This window comes from Cimex lectularius, unplaced genomic scaffold (genome assembly GCF_000648675.2).
Source record: "Cimex lectularius strain Harlan isolate CLEC.00 unplaced genomic scaffold, Clec_2.1 scaffold5, whole genome shotgun sequence".
In the NCBI taxonomy this organism is placed as follows: domain Eukaryota; kingdom Metazoa; phylum Arthropoda; class Insecta; order Hemiptera; family Cimicidae; genus Cimex; species Cimex lectularius.
The window spans coordinates 1,380,998-1,392,740 of NW_019392993.1; the positions used below are offsets into that span (position 1 = coordinate 1,380,998).

General features: G+C 37.5%; 1 long non-coding RNA gene across 1 annotated transcript in view; it reads left to right on the forward strand.

The window, feature by feature from the left end:
- LOC112127979 overlaps positions 1–11,519 on the forward strand; it is a 78,389-nt gene extending 66,870 nt beyond the window's left edge. Inside the window, exons 2-3 of the long non-coding RNA XR_002910812.1 lie at positions 8,787–8,963; positions 10,554–11,519. This is a non-coding gene — a long non-coding RNA (uncharacterized LOC112127979). The remainder of the gene's footprint in view (positions 1–8,786; positions 8,964–10,553) is intronic.
- Positions 11,520–11,743: the final 224 nt, after the last annotated feature.

The following is an 11,743-nucleotide window of genomic DNA, read 5'->3' on the forward strand; positions in this document are numbered from 1 at the left end:
GAGAGAGAGAGAGAGTGAGAAAGAGAGAGAGAGAGAGAGAGAGAGAGAGAGAGAGAGAGAGAGTGAGTGAGAAGTTATTACGAAAGTACGTAGGGTGTTTACTTCGTAGGGTGTTTACATTACAAACGCTACCATCGTTTTCATTATTCACTATCTGTTGTGGCTGGTCTGTTCTGGATTATATTTTGGCCATTTAAATCTTCCTTTTTTTACTTAGTTACTTAGTAGAGAATTTTTTCATTGCTTACCAACATTCCAGTTTTATTATTATTTATCTAATGACACGATATGATGTATGCATTAACTCATGGACACTATATTCAATTTCTGGCAGAGAAGAAGTGATAGAGAAAATGATAAACCACAAAGAGGTACGTAATGAACTGTTTTTATATTGAAACAGATAGAAAGTTGATATTTTTAACAATGGTTATGCAAGATTTTGTTTGCGAATCGATATCGAACTTTCCGCCTTTCTCACCATATCCTGTAACAATACGTTTGCCCTTGCTGGATTTTTCAGCAAGGAGTCATGTTGTGAGATAAACAGGAAAGGAATTATCGTGATTCGTAATCCAATACTAATCAAAGCCGTCTTAATCTCTTCTTTACAATTTTTTTTACTCCCTCGTCAGTTTATCCTAATAAGAGCCCCCCAACAAGATGACAGTCCGCCGACCTGTAATTTTTTCACATTTCCACTTCCTTTTTGTTTCCCATGGCGGGCGGTATTTCCGGAGTTGAGGACCCGGAGGCCAGGGGCTCCTCGGATCGGGGACGGACGAACGTGGAGGTCGGCCCAAGGCCGCAAAGATTCCAACACTCTCGCCAGGCCAGTTTTTCGAAACTAGTCGGAAAACGATAAAAGAAATGAGCCCACGGTCTTATTATAAATTGTAAACTTGAAACCGTCGTTATGGCAGCGTACACCGGATGGGAAAAATCTCCAATTTAACCCTCTCTCGGCCATTACAGGCGCCTATTTGCTTTTAAATGTCATCTCGAATTGCGTTCCTTTCGAAAGAGGTGCCGTTTTTCCCCTTGTACGTATAATATCAAACAAACATCCTTACTTCCCTTTATCGGACGAGACGGACAGCTTTTTGTCACACTGGCGAAAAAAGTTAATTCCGCTTTTGACTGATCTGTTCAAAGATAATTGCGCCAATCTTACACACTTCCTGCAGCGATAATAGTTACAATTTGGCTGTAAGTATAATATCTTATCTAATAGATTTTTGTAGAAATTGTGCGAAACGCTTGCCTCTACTAAAAATAATCATTACAAAAATATAGCTACTTATTATATTTATCCAGTTATGTTTAGTGGACATAAATGACAATAATAATTATTTCAATTAATTATTCTTCTTATGTAAAGTCTTGGTTGAGATGAAAAAGTTAGTGTCACGAGCGGGATTCGAACCCTCGACATACGGCTAAGATCGTTCTCGCTAACTTTTTCATCTCAACCAAGACCTTACATAAAAAGAATAATTATTTGATATAACTACTTAGTTGTAACAAAAAAGCATAGTTTTCACAGAGAAAATCAAAAATATATTTAATATCTAGATTGACATATAACATAATCAATGTCATATTTATAAATTATTTTACCTCACGTCAACTAAGCGTGATTTTTAACTCTTATTATTGCTATTAATGTTGGTTTGGTTTTGTTTGTAATTTTATTTTCTCTCTCTCTCTCACCCTTTCTCTCCTCTTCCACTGTCTCTCTCTCTCTCTCTCTCTCTCTCTCTCTCTCTCTCCCTTCCTCTCTCTTTCTTCCGTTGAATGTAACAGTGGTCAGATTAAGCTAAATCTGCGATCATAAATAAAACCGAATTCTTGTCTCTCTTTCCGTTCTTTCTCAATTTCTCTCTACTTCTCTTTCTTTCACATAAAAATAATTGTAAATACCAAAGGATACGATGGGGGACTCAATATTCTGCCAGCCCTCCCGCGACTAAATACATTCAGTCTCAATATCTATAAGTACTATATACTATAAAACAAGAACCGGAACAGGGGATCCAGATACTCCCTGCGGTGCTCTTGTGCTATATGGAGTCACACACATATGTGGCCAAGGAGTTGCACCCTTCAATTAGATGGGACACATCGAGCAATCTTTCTCTGCGTACCGGACACAGACGCGGGCTTTGCGGATTTGCTTCGTTAATCGGATGAGGATTCTTGTACGAGTCATGGCTTCCGAGGGCCACCTCTCGACAGTGTTCTTGATCCGCGAGAGAAAAAATATATAGTAAAATTATTCATTTATTATTATTAATATTCATTATTGCAATTTTACTATGTATTCCATTATTTTTTCTCCTTCATTTCACTTGCCAAACTCTTTCTCCTCTCTTTCAGGTTTGTCATTTTCTTTTTATCGATATTTTCCTCATCTTTTTCTTTTAATCTTTTCATCACTCTCAAACACTTTCTTTCTCATTCCCCTTTTCTTTCTATCTATGTATCTATCTATTTATCTATAGATTACCTGTACCTGTACCTCTATCTCTTTCTATTTCGAATTTACTATCAAAGAAAAATCTTATATAAATATTTTTTAAGAATTATTGAATTGAAATGAACAAGAAATGATATCTATAGTAATTAAAAAATGAACGTTATACCTTTTTAAGATATCCAGGTAAAGAAAGAAACCTATGAGAAACCATAATCAATGAAGATCTTGGGTCTAGTTGAGTTCACTTCTCTATCATTCAATCTCTGCTCTTTCTCACCTCTCGGAAAATAATGTAATGTATTATATAATTATAAAATAGTGTAAAAATCTCTAGAATTGAGGGTAATTTTGAATTACCAGTCAAAAATTCAATAGAAAAATGTTTCTCAAATAATCATATTTCAAAAAAGTAGCACTATGAAATATCCTACATCAAAATATATAATTAACGATTTAATTTATTTTTCAACTCTGTTAACGCCAGTGTTAATACGTGTTTTATTGCATTTATTTTCAATTAATTCATTTATAGATGTTGAAGTTGTACAGGGAAATTAATTAGCCGCATTTATTGATGGATGAAAAAATAATCCACATCGCTCCTGTACGCCACGACACGCCTCGAAGAATTCGAGTTCGTCGCACCGGCCGGGGACGACTGCTAGAGAGGGAAACTGATGGCTAATGTATGCTAATGAGTCCTAATATTGCAGCCCACGGAGGACTCATGCTTTTCTAGAAAGGGAGAGTGAACCGACTAGTTATGCTAGTGGAACGAGTCAGGTGGCCACCCCGCGGGGTTCCTTCTTCACATTTCCAATCGGTTCGTGATCGACGCACGTCCCTCGGGGGAATAGCACTTGGTTAAGCCTATTGGTTTTGCACTCGGGCTGTTTATCACCATGATTGATGAAAATATTGTATTTATTGTTCTTATTTGCATGTGCTAAAGTCGTTTCAAAAACTCCCACACGAGCAGAATTATCTGTTCTGAAAATTTCAAAATTTGAAATAATTAGTACAGCGATTAGTAATATATGGTTTAACTTAGTTCTCCTTGGTTGTCTAATTTACAACTTAAAATTCCAAGTGTACCGACGGATTAGAATTGAGAATCGTTAACGTGGAAAAGTGGATAATTTCTAAAACTTAACCGATAAAGTTTTATTGGGGCTAATAAACTAGTATTTATTACGTACAATAATTATTATTACATACATATAACACGAATTAGAATTCCCCTTATGGTCTACGAGTTGATCAACCTCATGATAGTTATCTATCATTTTGGCCTCCCTACCTCGCCTGTTTTTTGTTAGCTCAGATGGCGAAATGCCGAAAAGCGTCTGAACCAACAAAAATCAGCGAGGATAGGCAGACAAAGATGATAAGTAATTATCCAACAACAGAAATCCTTTGTTGAATTGGCGCTGGATCGTTTTGGTCGTCTAGGACCGAGGAAATGTATTATTAATTTAAAAACAAGATTGAACATAATAAAAAGTATATAAAGTAAAACTACATAAAATGCAAAGTATAATAAATCATAAATATCATATCATTAAGTGTGTTTGTTTGTCATTTTCCAACCTTTTTTCGCTTTGCCTTTTTGTTCTTCTAATTGCATTTCTCCCTGCATCATGAGGAGTATTGCTTCCAATAATAGCAATTAAGATTAGTCGTAAAGTGTAATATAAATGAAAATAGTAAATTGTACCAAAAATTGCGAACAAAGGAATGATTACAGAGTAAATTTTATTAATTGTATATCCGCTGTGTCGATTAGATAACCAAGGCTATATATAAAAGTAGATAGAGAGATAGACAGATAAAAAGATAGAGATAGGTAGATAGCTAGATAAAAAGTTAGAGATAGGTAGATAGCTAGATAAAAAATTAGAGATAGGTAGATAGGTAGATAAAAAGTTAGAGATAGGTAGATAGCTAGATAAATAGTTAGAGATAGGTAGATAGCTAGATATAAAGTTAGAGATAGGTAGATAGCTAGATAGATAGATAAAAAGTTAGACATACGTAGGTAGCTAGATATATAGATAGATAGACAAAGAGAGAGAGAGAGAGAGAGAGAGAGAGAGAGAGAGAGAGAGAGAGAGAAAGAGAGAGAGAGAGTGAGTGAGAGAGAGAGAGAGGAGAGAGAGAGAGAGAGAGAGAGAGAGAGGGGAGAATAGTGTGCAAGAGCAAATGACAAAAATACATATATCACGTTTATTGTAAATTGAAATACTTTTAGGTATTATTTGGCAATTTGAGCATACTTAATTAACTTCAACTTTCACATCACCGTTCAATAGAGAAGATTATTATTATATATTTATACGCCCCAAGCTCTAGTACTATTTATTGAATTAAGTTAAAGCATGGTCAACTTCCAATCGACTTCAAAGAAGCACATCGGCATCATAATTTAGACACCCTTATAAATTGATGAAGCACCCTGTTCTAATGATGCTTTTCCTGTTTTACGACAAAGTAACTACCACGTAAATTAGGGGGGGGGGGCTTCGAGTACGGACTTAAAGTGAGGGTTGCATTGCCTGGCTGTATGCCCCGACAACAGTGTAGATTAATGAATACATTGTTTAAATAACCGCGGAATGTTTTGTATATCGCATTTATTTACTTCACTATTTATTTTTTGTGAACTTGCTTTCCTTGTTGAGGTTAGAAGGTTGGGTGACTGAACAACCAATTTGTTTTTATGGGTATTAATGTCAAAACGGGGTATTTGGAGAAGCCGCACTTAATAAAAGCCACCTTTATTTATTCCATAAATCTCTACCTGGGACCGTTCACCCGCTAATAAATTTCCAGGATAGCCGGGGTGGCACAAACTAAAACGTCCTTGGAGCAGTGGTCACATACCCGTCCCACCCTCGAATCCAATCCACCCCAACTAGTAACAACCACCCAAGGTACTTTTTATTTTTTCACCTGATAACTTTTCTATCTTCTAATCTTGTGACACAATGCTCCGAAATTCTGTTCAGTGTGAAAAAATCGATATCGCAGAAACGGCTGTTGCAATAAGATTTTGGATTTTGAATTATCACATCTGCCCGTTCGTAAACAATATGGCTTATCGCACAGGGGCAATAACGTACATTTACATGCTACCAACGAAGTAAAAACGGTCAACGACAGGCATTTAATGATAATATAGAATCTTATCTAACAGTTAAAACCCAACAAGAAACCTCAGATCTTAAAACCAAAACCTTTAAATCCAACAGCTAATAACAATCGAACCAGTGCCCAAGGGAATAGCATAACATATTTTATTAGTTATGCTGTATTATTATATTAAATTTTATTCTATTCTCGTCGACCAGAACTAACAAAAAAAACATATATTATATACCTTTATTATTATTATAATTCACTCTTTGATTAGTCAAGTTTTTTCCCTATCAACACAAATGAATGAGGTAGATGTCAGATGTTAGCTAGATCATAGATTTTTCTAAGGCGTTTGTCCGAGTCAACCACAATCTGTTATTATTAAAACTTAAATCTATCAGGATTGCTGGACGATTTTTGTCTCGGACCTCTTATTTATTTAACTAACCCTGAACAAATTGTTTTACTAGGCAATTGTCAGTTTAAAGGAATGTTTCCTCTGGTGATCCCCAAGGTGCTCATCTCTCTTTCCACTCGTATTTACTATTTTCATCAACGATCTTCCTCACATACTCTAAATGCTCTACACTTGTTCTCTTTGCTGATGACTTGAAATTTTACAATCATCCAGATATCCATACTATACAAGCCGTATATGCTTTTGTATAGCTGTCTTTATACTAAGTAAATTATTCTTAAATAAAGCATCCTTTTATTATTAATATTACAACTATAGATGATTGCTTACTTCTTTAATCTGACTTGAATGCTCTATACCACTGGTCTTTTGAGAACCACCTATTTCTTATTATTCGTAAATGTCAAAACTAAAACTTCTTATATCTTCACTTACTCTGTTAATAATATTGCTGTCTCTTCTAAATATGTTATTAAAAACGTTGGTGCTTTTTTCGACCATAAATTAAACCGTATGGCTCTTATTGACCATACTGAATCCTCCAGCTGATGCTGGGTGTTGGTCAGCGAGTTGGGAACAAGTGCTGAACCGGCACTGGGTCACTTGTAGGGCCCGTCACTTTGTGTTTGTCGACTATTCAAACGCGTTTCGGCATTGCGCCATCTTCAGTGAGGTACTGTCATCGACCAGCTTAAAATCCTGGCTTCTTAACTCGTTACTCTTCCGATCTCAACCATAACGCCATGACCAGTCTGTACCTATCGCTAATAAGATCAAAGCTTGAATACTGTCTGAAATCCCTACATTATTAAATCTATTAACAATCTGTGCAATCTTTGAATTAATTAAGGTTTTTTAGTTGAGATAAAAAGTCAGTGTCACGAGCGGGATTCGAACCCACGATCTTCGGCTAGATACGCCGCTGCACTACCACTTGAGCTATCGTGACTTCGATTCACTCAGACACTAACTTCCCATCTCAACCGCACCTTTTGAATTTTCCCTCCTTTTTGCCATTTTTCAAATGTCGTGTAACCTATTTGATTCTCGGTGACAAATGAAATGGCCACGGAGAGCTTTAGTGAAGATATACTTCATGTTAACTTATTAAATTCACTAGTTTTCGTGGTCCGCTTGACCAATCTATTAAGCTATTAATCTTTCAATTAATTAAGGTTTTTAGCTGAGATAAAAAAGTCAGTGTGTAAATACAGGACATTTGAAAAATGGCAAAAAGGAGAGAAAAATCAAAGGGTGGGGTTGAGATGGGAAGTTAGTGTCCGAGTGGATCGAAGACACGATAGCTCAAGTGCTAGAGCAGCGGCTTATCTAGCCAAGGGTCGTGGGTTCGAATCCCGCTCGTGGCACTGACTTTTTTATCTCAACTAAAAAAACCTTAATTAATTGAACAATATTAATTGGTCGAGCGGACCACGAAAATTAGTGAAATCTGTACACTTTAAATTTCTAAAAATTCTTGCCTATATAATAAGAGTAACTAATAACGACTGTAAGCAATTTACTTTTTTATTTCTGGAGACACATGACTTTCCTCCGATTTACTTAGTCTTTTCAAAAACTTACCTGCTTTTGTAATAATAGAAGTCAGTCCGTCGGCAAAGGGCGTGTATATTTCCTATGTATAGATTATAAAGTTATATAAATGAAAAGAAAAAAAAGAAAAAATGGGTTTCTTTAGATCTTTTGATATCGTTTGACAATAATATCATCCAGACAACATTTTAAAGTTAAAGTTTAAAGTGCAAAGGGTTGCTTAAAGATAAATAACTTTGAACCCCAGGCTCTTTGGTATTTTCGAACCCCTGTTCTCCCTCAGGTTATCATAATCGATGACTTAACATTCCACAAACAAAAGGGCAAGTCTTCGGCTCCTTAACAGGTATTGTTGTTGACTCCTTGTTTCATTTAAACACACTTAATCAGAATGAGTCCTGTACATTTTTGTGATTTGAACCGAGCGGTGTTTACCTTTGGGGAAGGTACTCTACCGCTTCCAAGGTGAATTGACGCCGGGAACAAAATGTGTTTTAAAGTATTTAAACGAGAAGAGGGTAATATAAGGACATCGGAATCCGTCAGGGCCCCGCCGTCCTCGGTGGGGCCTCCATTTTGAAAGGATTCGGGTGGCCATTGGGCGGCGGGGACGGGTGGGAGCGAAAGGAAAAGCGAAATCCTCCGGGCCCGTAAACCGAGGCTCGTTTAATTATTTCACAGTTTGCGAAGAATGGCGGATAATAACAGGGCATCCAGGGCAAACGGGCAATTGTGATAACACGGCCGATGACTGTGCGTCCGTCTTCCAGGCCGAAATAGACTGCGGCCTTGGCGGCCTGCGAACGACTGGGCCTTCACTACGCACGACATTCTAATTGGCTTCCATCCCCGTCTTATTACATAAATTTCCATTTTAACTTAACCACTATGTAACTTTTTTTTGAACTTTCAAAGGTTAATCATCTGAATGAAGGATGTGTGATATCTTACTCTTATTACATGATTTTACTGTTGTGTGTTGTATCTGTTAAGCAAAGATGAACTTGTAACATTTTGCACTTTTACACGTAAAAATCAAATAATTCTGATAGTACTTACTTCTCTTCAGATAATTCGTTTTGTTTTGCCGTTAGATCCTCAGGCATTTCATTCTACATAACAACTCGTGTTTACCAAACTATATTCTTTATTTCAAGAAAAAATAGACACCTTATCTTCAATGGCCTGCCTTTATAGATTCAAGGAACCGGTTGGAGTACGGCTTGCCACAGCTGAAGTGGGTTCCTACCTTAGGAATGAAGAAGGTTTTGATCTAAGACGGCGATACAGGGTGTTGAAAGGCAAATCTGTTGGAGTTATTAACTAAACACGGAAATCATCATAGCCAGCCTCACCTAGATTCACGACCAAAAGGTAAATTTTATCGGTCCAGGTAATTGAAGGTACTTATCGGGCAACTCCTCAATTCCCTCCCCAGCATCCCACCTCTCATGCTAAATAACCATCCCAACCCCTTCTGCTCTTCGGTTAAAAACCTAGGAGTAGTCTTTGACCAAACTCTTTCCTGGCATTCTCACATTTCCCAAATTACCCGCCATTCCATTGCCTCCCTCGGCCTGTTTCGTCGGTCCTGGCTTCTCTTACCTTTCTCCACTCGCAAACTCCTTGCATCTTCCTTTATACTTCCCTTCTTCGATTATAGCTGTTTGGCATGTGTGGTCCCTCGGAGGGGGAGAACGCGCGATTTAAGCGTATTATGAATTGTTGTGTAAGATTTGTGTACGGCACTTGGTGTCGGGGTTGTATTCCCAACTTTCCTGGCTTTTCCCATCCTTCCGTGCACAGTATTTCCTAGGTTGCTTTCTTTTCCAGTCCATCCACATCGTCGTTCTCCTTACATCATACAATCCCTCCAATTCAACTCCTCACATCTCACTCGTAAGACCCGCTCATCCCCAATCGATCTTATCCTTCTGTAACATACAACCCATACCTTCGAAAGATCCTTTCTGATCCGAGCCCCTAAACTCTGGAACTCCCTTCACCTTTCTATCCGTCATGCTGCCTCATTTTCCTCCTTTAAATCCCACCTGTATAACTACCTCCTCTCCCTCCAAGCAGAGACCTCACGTTAACACTTGTTATTTTTGTTTAATATGCTCGTAATTTTTTTCTTCTGTCCTGCCTTATTGGTATACATTGTGCCAAGATTTCTATTTTTTTTTTTTTACTTTTAACTTCATAGAAGGAACTTCCTTTATTTAGTTCATGTAAATTATTCTTAGGGGACACCAGTCCCAGAGTAAATTTATTTTTCTTCTTCTTAAATTTTCAACTTTCAGCAAAATGGCAGCCTAATCGGATTAGAAATCGATGTTTCTTTCCCTCGGTGAATCTTTTCCATCGAATGGTTTACTTTGCTTTCCCTGAGCTAATCTTTCATTTAAGTTATGGCATCACATTGCAAGAAGTGAGTGTGGAGGAGTTCGCGGCAGACAATCTCACGAAGTTAACCAGAAGGGTTGAAGTCAGGGCTTACCTATTCTCGCTGTGTGTATTAACATTTCACTTACTGCCAGTTAAACCTGTTGTTCCATAAGTTATCCGGAATTGACCACAATTTCTGATTTTTTCCTTACCTTTGAAGGTAAGGGAGTGAGAGTGTGTGTGTATGTGTGTGTGTGTGTGTGTGTGTGTGTGTGTGTGTGTGTGTGTGTGTGTGTGTGTGTGTNGAGAGAGAGAGAGAGAGAGAGAGAGAGAGAGAGAGAGAGAGAGAGAGAGAGAGAGAGATAAGACAGAAATAAGTAGAAATAGCTCAAGAAATGGAAGGGAGTGAGAGGAGGGAGTGCTAAAGTGAGTAGAGAGAGAAGGAGAGAAAGAGAAAGAAATCTGTAATCAAACAAAATCTCCAGACCAAACTAAAAGGTGTGGGAACGTAAAAAAAAGACATAACAAACATCAGAGCAGCGATGTACACCATAGTTACTTTCTTTTGGTTTCCAGGTTTTGCAATAGAACACAATCAATCCAGGAATTTTCTTGCTGAAGACGAAGTTTTATATCAAATGTATGAGAGAGCGCACACAAGAGAATCTGGAATCTTAACTGGTTTCTTGACAGGGCACTGGAGATCAAATAGGTATCTGAGAAAAAAAAGTTTTCTGCCAATCTGTTTCTGTAGATTCTGCAAAGATTCAAAGACATTTGCTGACAGACTGCGGTGCTATACTTCTCCGCAGAAAGGAGTCCTACGGTACTTACAACACTATCATGGAAGATTCTTAATGACAAAATAAATAGTATAGCTCGAAAAAAATTTGAATATCAAGAAAGTATACTAACGTTGAACCGGTACTGGGTCACTTACTACACTTGAGGGTTTTGGATGTTACTCAACCGCGTTTCTGCTGTGCGCCATCTTCAGTGAGGAACTGCTTAAGTGTCCCACTTAACACGTGTTCACCAACTCACAGAGCAACACCTACAATTAACTTGAAGTCTGCAAACATTTCATTCCACTTAAAGTAGCAAAAAAGTCACAACCAATGCCAAGATCTGAGAAAAGAGGGTTGGTTTCAGTTAATACAAATTTTCTCACCATCGCACTTCCCACGAAACGTGGTTAAATTGTAAAATGGTTTGTTTGTTCCTGAACAATAATTGCTGTTGACAATATCGTGTTCACGGGGTATATTTCAAAGGTCTAAGGGTGTTACCGGTCATTAGCCCCATATTTAAAGGACAATATTGTCGGGAGGTAATGCCGTTACGCCCCGCGATTAATAATAGGACAACTGTCACAGCGGTTAAATTAGTTTAGCGCCGTGAAAAGGAAAAAAATCTGCTTCACATGTGCTAGATTAATTTTTTTCAGTAGACGAGACAACATTTTTTGCCTCGATAAAATACGTTACATGCCCTGTCTGTAAATGAAAATAGCTATTATTCGTGATACACAGGTCAATGTATTGTGCAATTTTAAGATTACTGTTTTATTACTTTTATAATAAAGGCATTATTTCATTTTCCACTGAGTACTTTCATCTTAACCACATGTCTTACAATGATCACTTTTTTCTTAAAATCGATAGGATGTTTATAAGGAAGGAGACAAGAAGGGCAAAATCCTTTGCAATCTTCATCGAGGATTATTGGTTGTTTGTTGGTCCAACAAGGAATCGGTGCTATCATTG